This window comes from Adiantum capillus-veneris, chromosome 9 (assembly GCF_014529385.1).
Source record: "Adiantum capillus-veneris isolate H3 chromosome 9, ASM1452938v2, whole genome shotgun sequence".
NCBI classification, from domain to species: domain Eukaryota; kingdom Viridiplantae; phylum Streptophyta; class Polypodiopsida; order Polypodiales; family Pteridaceae; genus Adiantum; species Adiantum capillus-veneris.
In genome coordinates, this window is record NC_140939.1 from 75931884 (window position 1) to 75942562 (window position 10679).

General features: G+C 44.7%; 1 long non-coding RNA gene across 1 annotated transcript in view; it reads left to right on the plus strand.

Moving 5' to 3' along the window:
• The window catches only part of LOC147450693 (uncharacterized), a 36455-nt gene extending 26992 nt beyond the window's left edge, over positions 1 to 9463 (plus strand). Inside the window, exon 3 of the long non-coding RNA XR_015189294.1 lies at positions 8750 to 9463. This is a non-coding gene — a long non-coding RNA (uncharacterized LOC147450693). The remainder of the gene's footprint in view (positions 1 to 8749) is intronic.
• Positions 9464 to 10679: the final 1216 nt, after the last annotated feature.

Consider the following 10679-nt stretch of genomic DNA (forward strand, 5'->3'; position numbering starts at 1 on the left):
TGTGGACAGGTCTTTGCAAGATGGCCCATTTGTCGACAAATGAAACACTGATTCGGGAGGCCCGAATACTCCACTCTCTGCCGAAACCACCTACCTCTCACCCGAGGTAGTAGGATGACCTTCGGGAGGGTGTGGGTGTCCCGAACCAGAACGCGTACCGTGGGGATGCCGGCCGCCTTGGCAGCTACGGAGGCTGTCGTGCGATGTGTCTCCAGGATAGTCCCAATCGTTGAGCCTTTCGTGGAAAGGAGCGGAAGGTACTCCCTCCTCAGGCCGGGGAAGCAAACTGAGATGGGTAAGTTTGCCTCCTCGACAAGAACGTCGATAGTTGGGTCAAAACCATGGCGTCACTGTCAAAAATGTGCTCTTAACTGCACGGATGGCTAGGGGGCTCATCGCAATGACCTTGGATGCCATCTCAGGAGTCTCAAACTCTATCTGGTAGTAGCGACGTCCAAGAAGCTGAACATCGAGAATCTTGCCCACCTTTGCGAGAAGGCGGGCCTGAAGGAGATCGCACACTTCCCCTCTGCTGGGTCTGGTGTCGAGAATCTTGCAAATAACAGAGATGGCCTGGAGGCGCACCACCTCTGCCTCTAGACTCGCTTGCTCTGTCGGCGAAAGAGCAAGTCAGATGGTGGGTTCTGCAGGGTCGGACGAGGGGGGGGGGGGGAGCAAATGATGGCGAGGGAGGGGAGGGGGGAGGGTGCGCAGCAGAAGCGAGTCCTTGATCCCCATATCGATTGACTTGATCATTGCATTATCGACAACTAGAGGGAATTTCGACACTATTTTTATCGTGGCTGATAGATTAACGAAAATGGCACATTTCTTTCCAATGAAGAAGACCGATATTGCTTTGCATTTTGCTAAATTGTTTGTCAAGAAGATTTTTCGATCGCATGGTATGTCCAAGAGAAAATGATCAGAAAAAGACACTAAAAATACCTCATACATGCGAATACGAAAAAAATAAAAAACTTTTTAAAAAAAAGTCCTAAATTTTTGGCCATTTTTAACGGCCTATAGCTTCCAAACGGCTCTGAATCTATTCGGCATCATCTCACATGAAATTGTTCGTCTCGTCGTGCCCTTCAACAATCGTGTGACGCAAAAAATTTACATCTTGTTCGTATTCTTCAAAAATCAACTTGCAAGTTTGCAATTTCTACAAAAACGGCGTAAAACAACAGTTTTTCACTTTTTGCTTAATCTACGGGCTGAAACTAGCATCCAAACGATGGAATTTGAAATTATTCAAAGATCCAAAATTTTTCCTTGTGTTAGGGGCTATGTTTCCTAGATGCAAGACTTTTCCAAAATTTTCGCTTCATCCCCCTCAAAAGTGGCTCCCAAAGTGTTTCCCGGGTCAAAATTTGAAACGGAACAAATATCATCAGAATGAATATTCAGATTGTGGACAAACCCTAAAACACCCAAAAATTCCTTCAAAGCTATTGCTAGAAATAAAATAAGTCCTATTACAGACATGCGGCATCTTTGGAGCTCCAAATGAAGAGTCGGAGGCATGTTTGGTCCTCATACTCCATGACATGACGAAGGGGCCCGAAACCTTCTCGAAAGAGTCAGTGATACCTCCTTCATATGCCATAGTATACTCATTGTTCTTTCGTCTCCAGCTCTTGGCTGCAAAGCTGAGAGAGAAAAGAAAGAAAGAAAGAAAGATTTTTAACGTCTATGTCAGGCCGAAATCGGCCTATGAGACAAATCAAATGTACATGGTGTGTATGTCATCCGTCTATCGGAAAGACAAATGAAACAAAATTGATACAAAATTGAACTGAATGTAGGTAGTGGAGTATCTGAGGAGGGATGGAGCTCTATCTCTAGGGGTATATGCATGTCTGTATGCTCAAGGTAGTACAATCATGAGAATGCATCAAGCTATCTAGCTCCATCCTGTACTAATGGGGGGATGTAAGATGTAAGATGTAAGAGAGAGAGAGAGAGAGAGAGAGAGAGAGAGAGAGAGAGAGAGAGAGAGAGAGAGATGAGATGAGATGAGATGAAATATTAACGTCTTCAAAAGGCCAAAGTGACCTATGAGACCAGAAAGTTACAATGTGGTGGTTCTGATACAAAGTCAGAGTAACAAGATGACAGAATGACAAAATGACAAACTAAAATACTATGGAATCCTAAACTGCTAGGTGTGAACTAAGCAGCTAAACAACTAGCTGGGATAGCTAGATCACATGAGATCTAGCATCGGTCGCTGGAGGATCTCATCAATCTCCTCCATGGTCAGTAGTATGACCGGGCGTCGTGCATGTTGAGCCAAAGTGACCCGAATCCTCTGATGCTGCCTCCATCGATGCTGTGTAGTCCTCCGTAGGCGTGGGCGTCTGGATCTCCCTAGCTCAGTCGCTCGGTGGATCAGTATGCCTCTGGTGTAAAGCGACGAGCTCTGCTGTGGTAGTAACTCCTCCGGGTGTCCAGTGGTAGCTCTAAAGAAGTCTGTGATCTGTCTCTGAGACTGGCTAGCCTCTCCTCCCATCAGGCGCTCTCTGTGTCTGTGCAGCTCGAGCAAGAACAAACCCAGGCATCTCTGATCCTCGTACTGCATGACTCTAGAGAATGGTCCAAAGCCCTCTCTGAACAAGCAATGGAAGCGGCCTCGTATCTCGTAGTAGACGGGGCAGTTGCATGTGTAGTGCAACTCTGTCTCAGGCTCGATGTCACAGAGGGGGCTAGTACGCCGTTGTATCTTCCAGTCTCGATCCGTGGCTGGTGTGAAGATGTGCGTATCTGGCCGATAGCACATCGTATCCCATGAGACAAGTGGGTGTCCATGTATCTGGGCCTCGTCACAAAACCATCCTCCGTAAGCTGGAGGAGATGCTCTTTGTAGAAAGCCATCTTCGTGCCCAGCTCCTGTGCTGGCTGTATCCATGTCCTCTTGGTGTCTAGCTGAGTCAACTCCTGGCGAATGAGCCTGGTGATCTCGGACTGTGTAAGAGTCAGAGAGGGCGCATCCAGTGAGTACTGGAAGGGAGGCAATCTGTCTATGCTGAACCCATGCGCCTGAAACCATGATGTCATCTCCCCATACCAGCATGCTGTATCTCCCTGCATGGCTAACTGTCGAGAGGACTCAAGTGCAAGGCGTGCATATCTGTCTCTGGGAAGTTCCCACATGTAGTGTATGAAGGAGACAGATCTGGTGCAAGGAAAATTGTGAAATTTACTGAAAATTTCTATTAAAGTAAAGATTAAATTCTGAATGCTTTCAAATTTTTTAGTATGCAACATGATGTTGAAGTCATACCTAGCCAACCTTGACAAAGTTCTTTTGTTGCAGATCTCTATGTATAATATCACTAGCAAGACCATCGATCCATCAATAGTAGCATGTCACAAGAAGTCTGATGCCAGCTTTCTTGCGTTTATGTCCCCCAAGGTGTTCTCCAATTACAAACCCTCATTATGCCGATCTTCCATCAAATGGAGAATGAACTGCTCTAGACAAACAATACTACAAGGCGTCTGGAGACGGACATTGGCACTACCTTTTACTCTGGCTTCCAACAAGACCAAAATGGCTTATGAGACCAACAGGTTACATCCATGTGTGACTCTAGTATAGTGTCCGGGGAGCATGAAGATAAAAATAAACGAGGGTATGTAGAGTGAGTAGGTATGTAAGCCTAATTTACATTCTCATCACATAATACATCAGCTCAAAACATACGAGGAGGGGTACAATCACATGAGGGCTAATGAGGTGCACAATGGGAGAAAGTAGATAATGGTCATCATCTCATGAACTCTCTCACGGGTTTGTGTAGTATGGCCTCAATGTCCTCCATGGTCAGCTCTCCCCGGAGGAGGGGGGAGGGGCTTAATGTCGCTCAATAATGATTCGTAACCTTCGATGTAGGCCTTGTCTACTGTGTGAAGATCCTCGTATCCTCAGGCATCGCGAGCAGCCAAGCTAGGTGGCTCGATTAAGAAGGATGCCCCAATGAGGGTGTGATTGGGTAACCTCTGGTGGGCCATCCCGAGTAGTCCCTCTGTAAAAAGTAGTGATCTGTCTTTGTATGGATCCTCTATGTGTAGGTCCTCTGCTCCGAAGGGTAGTCTCTTTGACTCTACGGATCTCCAGCAAGAGGAGACCTAGGCACCTTTGATTATAGTAATCCATGACTTGGGATAAGCAGCCAAAGCCCTCTCTGAATAAGCAATAAAAATGCCCCTGGATCTCATGCTGTGCATTGGCAGATATAGTGCTCCTCTGCCTCTGGCCCTCTCTGGCAAACCTAGCATAATCTCTCCTCTAGGGGTACATCTCTTTATCGGCCAGTCTCTTATCTCCAACTAATGAGCTGAGGTACGTAGTGTTGACCAATCACACAAATAATGCCGTGAGATAGGTGGTGTCCATATACTTGGGGCGTCAGATAAACCCATCATCTCTCATGCGGACAAGATGGTCTAGATAAAACGCCACCTTCATCCCCAACTTGTGTGACGGAGATAGCCAAGTCCTCCTAGTGTTCGGCTGAATGAGATCAAGTCTGATAATCCTTCTAATTGGTGAATGTGAGAGGGTGAGAGATGGTGCATCCAAGGAATACTGAAAAGGGGGCAGCCTGTCCATACTAAATCCATGTAACTCAAACCAAGATGATATCTGTGCAAACCAACATGAAGTATCAACTTACTGGCCAGTTGTCACGATGACTCAAGCGATAGTCGTGCATATCTGTCGCATTTTAGCTCCCATGTGTGCTATGAATCAAAGACATTGATCTAGCAAGAGCCTTCACTACAATCAGTGGTGCACTGAGTGCAATTATGGGGGCCTAGCCTGGATCATCATAGTAGATCAGGGCGAACATATGATGGATGGAGATCCATGATCTCCAGGCTGATTTGGGTGAAAGCTGAGCTCAGTGTCGATCAGGATAGGCTTCATGCTACTGCTGTATTGTATCATGGTGACACTTATCCCCACTTTGTACCTTTGTGGCATGATACCATTGCTCAGCTTACCAGCCACCCATAGGAGTCGGTAGCACTCCTATCTCAGTTTCTAGTTTGTAGTTTTCTTTGTTTGTACCCAGACTTGGTACTAGACTCACCATTGTAATCAGTTTGGTCTCATAGGTTATTTTGGCCTTTTGTAGATGTTACTATATCATTTCATTTCATTCCTCTCTCTAGGAGGATATGTCAGTTATGCCATGCAGAGCTAGAGATAGAGTTTCACTTCATATGTCACTGCACAGTCTACTATGAGATTCGGGTACGCTTTCACTGTTTATTCAGAGATGGTTTTGACTCGTTAGATAGAGTCATGAGATATCAGGATCAAAGATGTCTTGGATTATTTCTACTTGAGATACAGAGAAATAGAGACTCTCTATTGAGAGGACATAGACAGAGACAGTCCCAGAGACGCATTTCAGACTTCTTCAGTCCGAGTACCACAGAGGCAATGGGGCCACCACCACCACAGAGCTCGGTTCCCACCCATACACACACCAGTGGTACTCTCATTGACCGAGCTTTAGAGTTGGGGAGATCGAGATGACCACCACTGAGGAGGGGAGCCACGCAGCACCGACAGAGATTGCGGCAGAGGATCCTCAGGATTGTAGCGCGACACCCAGAGTGTCGATCAGGATAGGCTTCATGTTACTGCTATATTGTATCATGGTGACACTTATCCCCACTTTGTACCTTTGTGGCATTATACCATTGCTCAGCTTACCAGCCACCCATAGGAGTCGGTAGCACTCCTATCTCAGTTTCCAGTTTGTAGTTTTCTTTGTTTGTACCCAGACTTGGTAATAGACTCACCATTGTAATCAGTTTGGTCTCATAGGTCATTTTGGCCTTTTGTAGACGTTAATATTTCATTTCATTTCATCTCTCTCTCTCTCTCTCTCTCTCTCTCTCTCTCTCTCTCTCTCTCTCTCTCTCTCTCTCTCTCTCAGGAGGGCCTTAGGCTCCTATAGATAAGAGACATTTTGAGGGTTTGGGGTTCTCTCTTGGAGCTCCAGAGACACCGAGCCGCCACCGTGCGGGAAAAGAGCCCTCACCCAGTCACTTTCATCAAGGTAGAATAAGGTTATTGACTTTGTTTTTGTCTCACGGCCCAGTATGGGTAGAGCTGCTGACACCACCCCCGCTTCATCGAGTCCGCAAAGCCTTTGACACCGTCCCGAGAGCGAGATTGAGACATCAACTACATGACTTGGGACTCCTAAAGAAGCTTGTATGGTGTAGCATTGCACTCACTGTATGAGACAGTTTTAGGGAGAGTAAGGTCTTTCAGACCCTATTCACTCTACTATTGGGGTGAAGCAAGGATGCCCACTTTGTCCGTGTGAGTTAGGATTGTATATTGATGAGATTTCTGACTACATTGAGACTACAGGGGATAGAGGGGCACAATTATCAGGTAGATGCATACCTCTATTGCTATATACCTATTGTGCTTATTTCAGACTCTCCAGAGGGTATGCAGAGACATCTAGATGTGTTAAATGCTTATGCACATGACAGTGGGCTCTCCACAACCTTGGCAAAACCAAGGTGATGGTATTGCATACTACGACATAGTGGGTCAGGAGATCAACACCTGTTATGAGATATGGACAAGAGATAGTGGAGTATGTAAACTCTCATGCATATTTTGGTGTTGTTTTTAGTGGACCTACTTTCTCTAGGAGAGTCGGTGCACACACTTCTACTATGCTGTGTGTGTGTGTGTGTGTGTGTGTGTGTGTGTGTGTGTGAGAGAGAGAGAGAGAGAGAGAGAGAGAGAGAGAGAGAGAGAGAGAGAGAGAGAGAGAGAGCAGGCGTGGTGCAGACACTTCTACTATGCTGTGTGTGTGTGTGTGTGTGTGTGTGTGTGAGAGAGAGAGAGAGAGAGAGAGAGAGAGAGAGAGAGAGAGAGAGAGAGAGAGAGAGAGAGAGAGAGAGAGAGAGAGAGAGAGAAATGAAATGAAATGTTATATTAACGTCTTCAGAAGGCCAGAGTGACCTATGAGACCGAACTGATACAAAAGTGGTGAATCTGTTACAATGTCTGGGTACCTTAGTACTAAAGTACTAAGTGTGAAAAGTGTGAGTGTGAAAATAAATGCGAAAAAAACTAAATACAAAGTATTAGATAAACTTAGGAGCATTCTGGGTGTCTGGCTAGAATGCTTCTAATCCTTTGTTGTAGTCTCCTCCGGTGAAGTGTGCTTCTGCATCTCGGTCGTGGTCGTCTCGATTTTCTAAGCTCAATCGCCCTGTCAATGAGGGTGCCTTTGGTATGAATGTGGGTATTCCTTTGTGCTCGTTGCTGGCCGAACAAATCTGTGATCTGCCTCTGAGGCTGTAGTGCTCTTTGTCTTCTCATTAGATTATCCCTGTGCGGATGTAGTTCCAGTAGGTACAGGCCTAAGCATCTTTGATCCTGGTATTGCATGACTCTATCTAGACGTCCAAAGCCTTCTTTAAATAGGCAATGGAAATGCCTATGTATCTCATAGTATACGGTGCAATGGCATATGTAGTTTAATTCTGTCTCCGGCTCCATTCCGCATAACTTGCAAATTCTGCTCTCAGGTGGGATTCCCCTAAATCTGCCAAATTCAATTTCCAGCTGGTGTGAGGATGTACGAATCTGACCAATAGCACATCTCAAACCATGAAACAGGTGGGTATCCATGTAGCTCGGGCGAATCACAAAACCATCTTCAGATAGTTGTAGGAAGTTTTCTTTGTAGTCGGCCATCTTCGTGCCCAATTCTTGTGTAGGGCTACCCATGTCCTCTTAGTGTCCAACTGTATAAGATCCTGGCGGATGATTTTATTAATCTCCGTTCGTGTGATTGCCAGTGATGGAGCCTCGAGAGAGTATTGGAAGGGGGGTAATCTTTCCATACTAAACCCGTGTCTTTGAAACCACGAAGACAGTTGCGCATACCAGCATGATGTATCTCCTTTCATTGCTAATTGTCGAGAGGATTTGAGGGCCAATCTAGTATATTGGCAATTATTTGTATCCCACAAACCATGTATAAAGGACACTGATATGGTAAGAGCTTCAAATTTCTATCGGAGGGGTAGCTAGTTCCGCTCGGGTAATCGCGTGTGGTACGGAGGCCTTGGCTCTAATCATTCGGGAAATCATAGATACCAAAGGTCTCTCCATTGACTTCCAATTATCCTGATCCACAGATGGTCCCCAAATCTGGACCCCATAAAGCATAGCCGAAGCCACCACAGTATCAAAGAGCCAAAGTTTTGTTCGTGGTTCTTGAAACTACACTTGAGAATGCATCCTCTCCGACCCTCCCAAGGCCGCAGAGGCTCTGGACAATCTAGCATCCGTTTCTTTTTTAAGAGTAAACTTCGGTCCTGTAAATACCACACCAAGGTATGTGTATGCATCTGTGTACTCTACTGTATCCTGGCCATATGCAAATGTAGGTGCCGATCTCCTAACCCACTGCGGTGTGGTGTTAAACACCATGACTTTGGTTTTACCCAAATTTACACAGAGAGAGAGAGAGAGAGAGAGAGAGAGAGAGAGAGAGAGAGAGAGAGAGAGAGAGAGAGAGAGAGAGAGAGAGAGAGAGAGAGAGAATTTTCAGTGCTATGTACAAGGAATTCTGCTGAAAATTTTCATTTAAACTAAAGATTAAATTTGAAGGCTTTCAATTTTTTTGATATGCAACATGATAAGTCATGCCTCGCCAATCTTGACAAAGTTCTTTTGTTGCAGATCGCTCTGTATAGTATCACTTTCACTAGCAAGAACATCGATCCACCAATAGTAGCATGCCACAAGAAGTTTGATGCCAGCTTTCTTGCCTCGATGTCCCCCAAAGTGTTTTCCAGTTGCAAACCTCATTATGCCGGTCTTCCAAGGGTATAACAAGGCGTCTGGAGACTGACGCTGGCATTGCCTTTCACTCCGGTTTGGAGAGAGAGAGAGAGAGAGAGAGAGAGAGAGAGAGAGAGAGAGAGAGAGAGAGAGCGCTTTCAAGGGTACTCTGGTGTACAAGGGCTGAAAGTCCCTCGGCAGACACTCGTAACTAGGGGTTTGTTAAGTGGCGTCCAAGGGATATACTCCATCAGATGATCTGATACAGTAGTCTTGCTTCATCCTTACTCTGGCAATGTGTTGCTTTTACTTATGTCGTCAGACTTGGATGACTTACAACGTGGATTTGGAAATCTCATGATTTTGCCTTTGTAAGGTCCTACTCATTTGATTGTAGCAATTGAGCTAATGTGTAAATCTCTCTGCATTTTCCAATGTCTCAAAACAATCCTAAGAAATCCTTTTCATTACTGTTGATACTCAACCTCGTGTACAAAAATAATGTGTCCATCTTGGACATGTTATTCTTGATCGAGGCGACAACTGCAATGTTGTAAACGTTGAATTTGTATTGTTTCCTTGCAAGCTTGATAGTTCAATTTTTAATTGCTACTCCCTTTGTTCATGATAATTCTTCTACTACTTGAAAAGTTCCACCTCCACATGTAAGATTAACCCAAAAAAAAAGAGATGCCTATCATCTCAGAGCAGTCACTCATCAAAAGCTCTCCTATATCAGAGCAGTCACTCATCAAAAGCTCTCCTATATCACTTGCATTCAAGAGAGTATTTATAGTATACATGTTATATTTACACTAAGGGTGTATTTAAAAAACCTCCAAGTATGCATATTTTTTTTAGTATTAGAAGTCCTCCCTTGTTAACTCACGCACCTTTTGAGCTTTGGGTGGCCAAGGGTAAGATGGGGGTGGGCACAATCCCTAAGCAAGGGTGGCTAGTGGTGCATATTTAGGGGATCTTAAAGAGGCTATGGGCTTGTAAGAGGATGCGGATGGGTGGAGAAGAGCATGCCAGTCCCTCTTGTCCTTACATGAGCTGGAGATTTGAGAAAAAGGGTCATGTTGGTCAAGGACATAACAAGATTTGGCATGACTATGGAGGAGTAAGGTTCAACACTTGGCAAGCTCAAGCAGTATTGCATATATGCAATTACATAAGGAAGAGCATATAGCTCGTCTCCTCTCCGCATAAAGTGCATGACCAGAGAAGAAAAGGGAGCAACGTACTAGAGTTTCTACATTTGAGATGAGCAACAACTCATCTATGATTGAGTTCGGCTATTCTCTATGTACGCAGTAGATTCTATTTTATCTTATCTATCACCTAGCAAAGTGTTTTCACATCGTGAATTTTTAATTGCAATTTTTACGTCTAGCAACGTGCTCAAGGGACATTTTTTTTTGCAATCTACCCACCTTACAATGGGTGTCAATTTATTAAATCTTGCATGGATAATCCAAATAGTCTAGGCTTTGGCCTTGAGCCTAGCTAGCCATTCAAGTTTCACTGAGCAAGGCTTTGCGTATAGTGTGTCAAATTAACCTATAGTAGACAACAATGCAGTGGATATTTCAGTGGATATTTCTTCTCTGTGATGTATTGGTGATATGGGATACTCAATGGATCACAATTAAGCAATATTGTCTAGTTGCTTTCTAAGTACCTCTACAAGGTGATCATGTAAAAGGAGGAGTACATTGCTTTATAAGCATTCAACCCAACGTCCATTCTCACTAAATCAAGATACTACAAGTGTCCAATTTTGAGGTTAGTATGAATGTTGTGATGCATATATGGCTATGAGCCA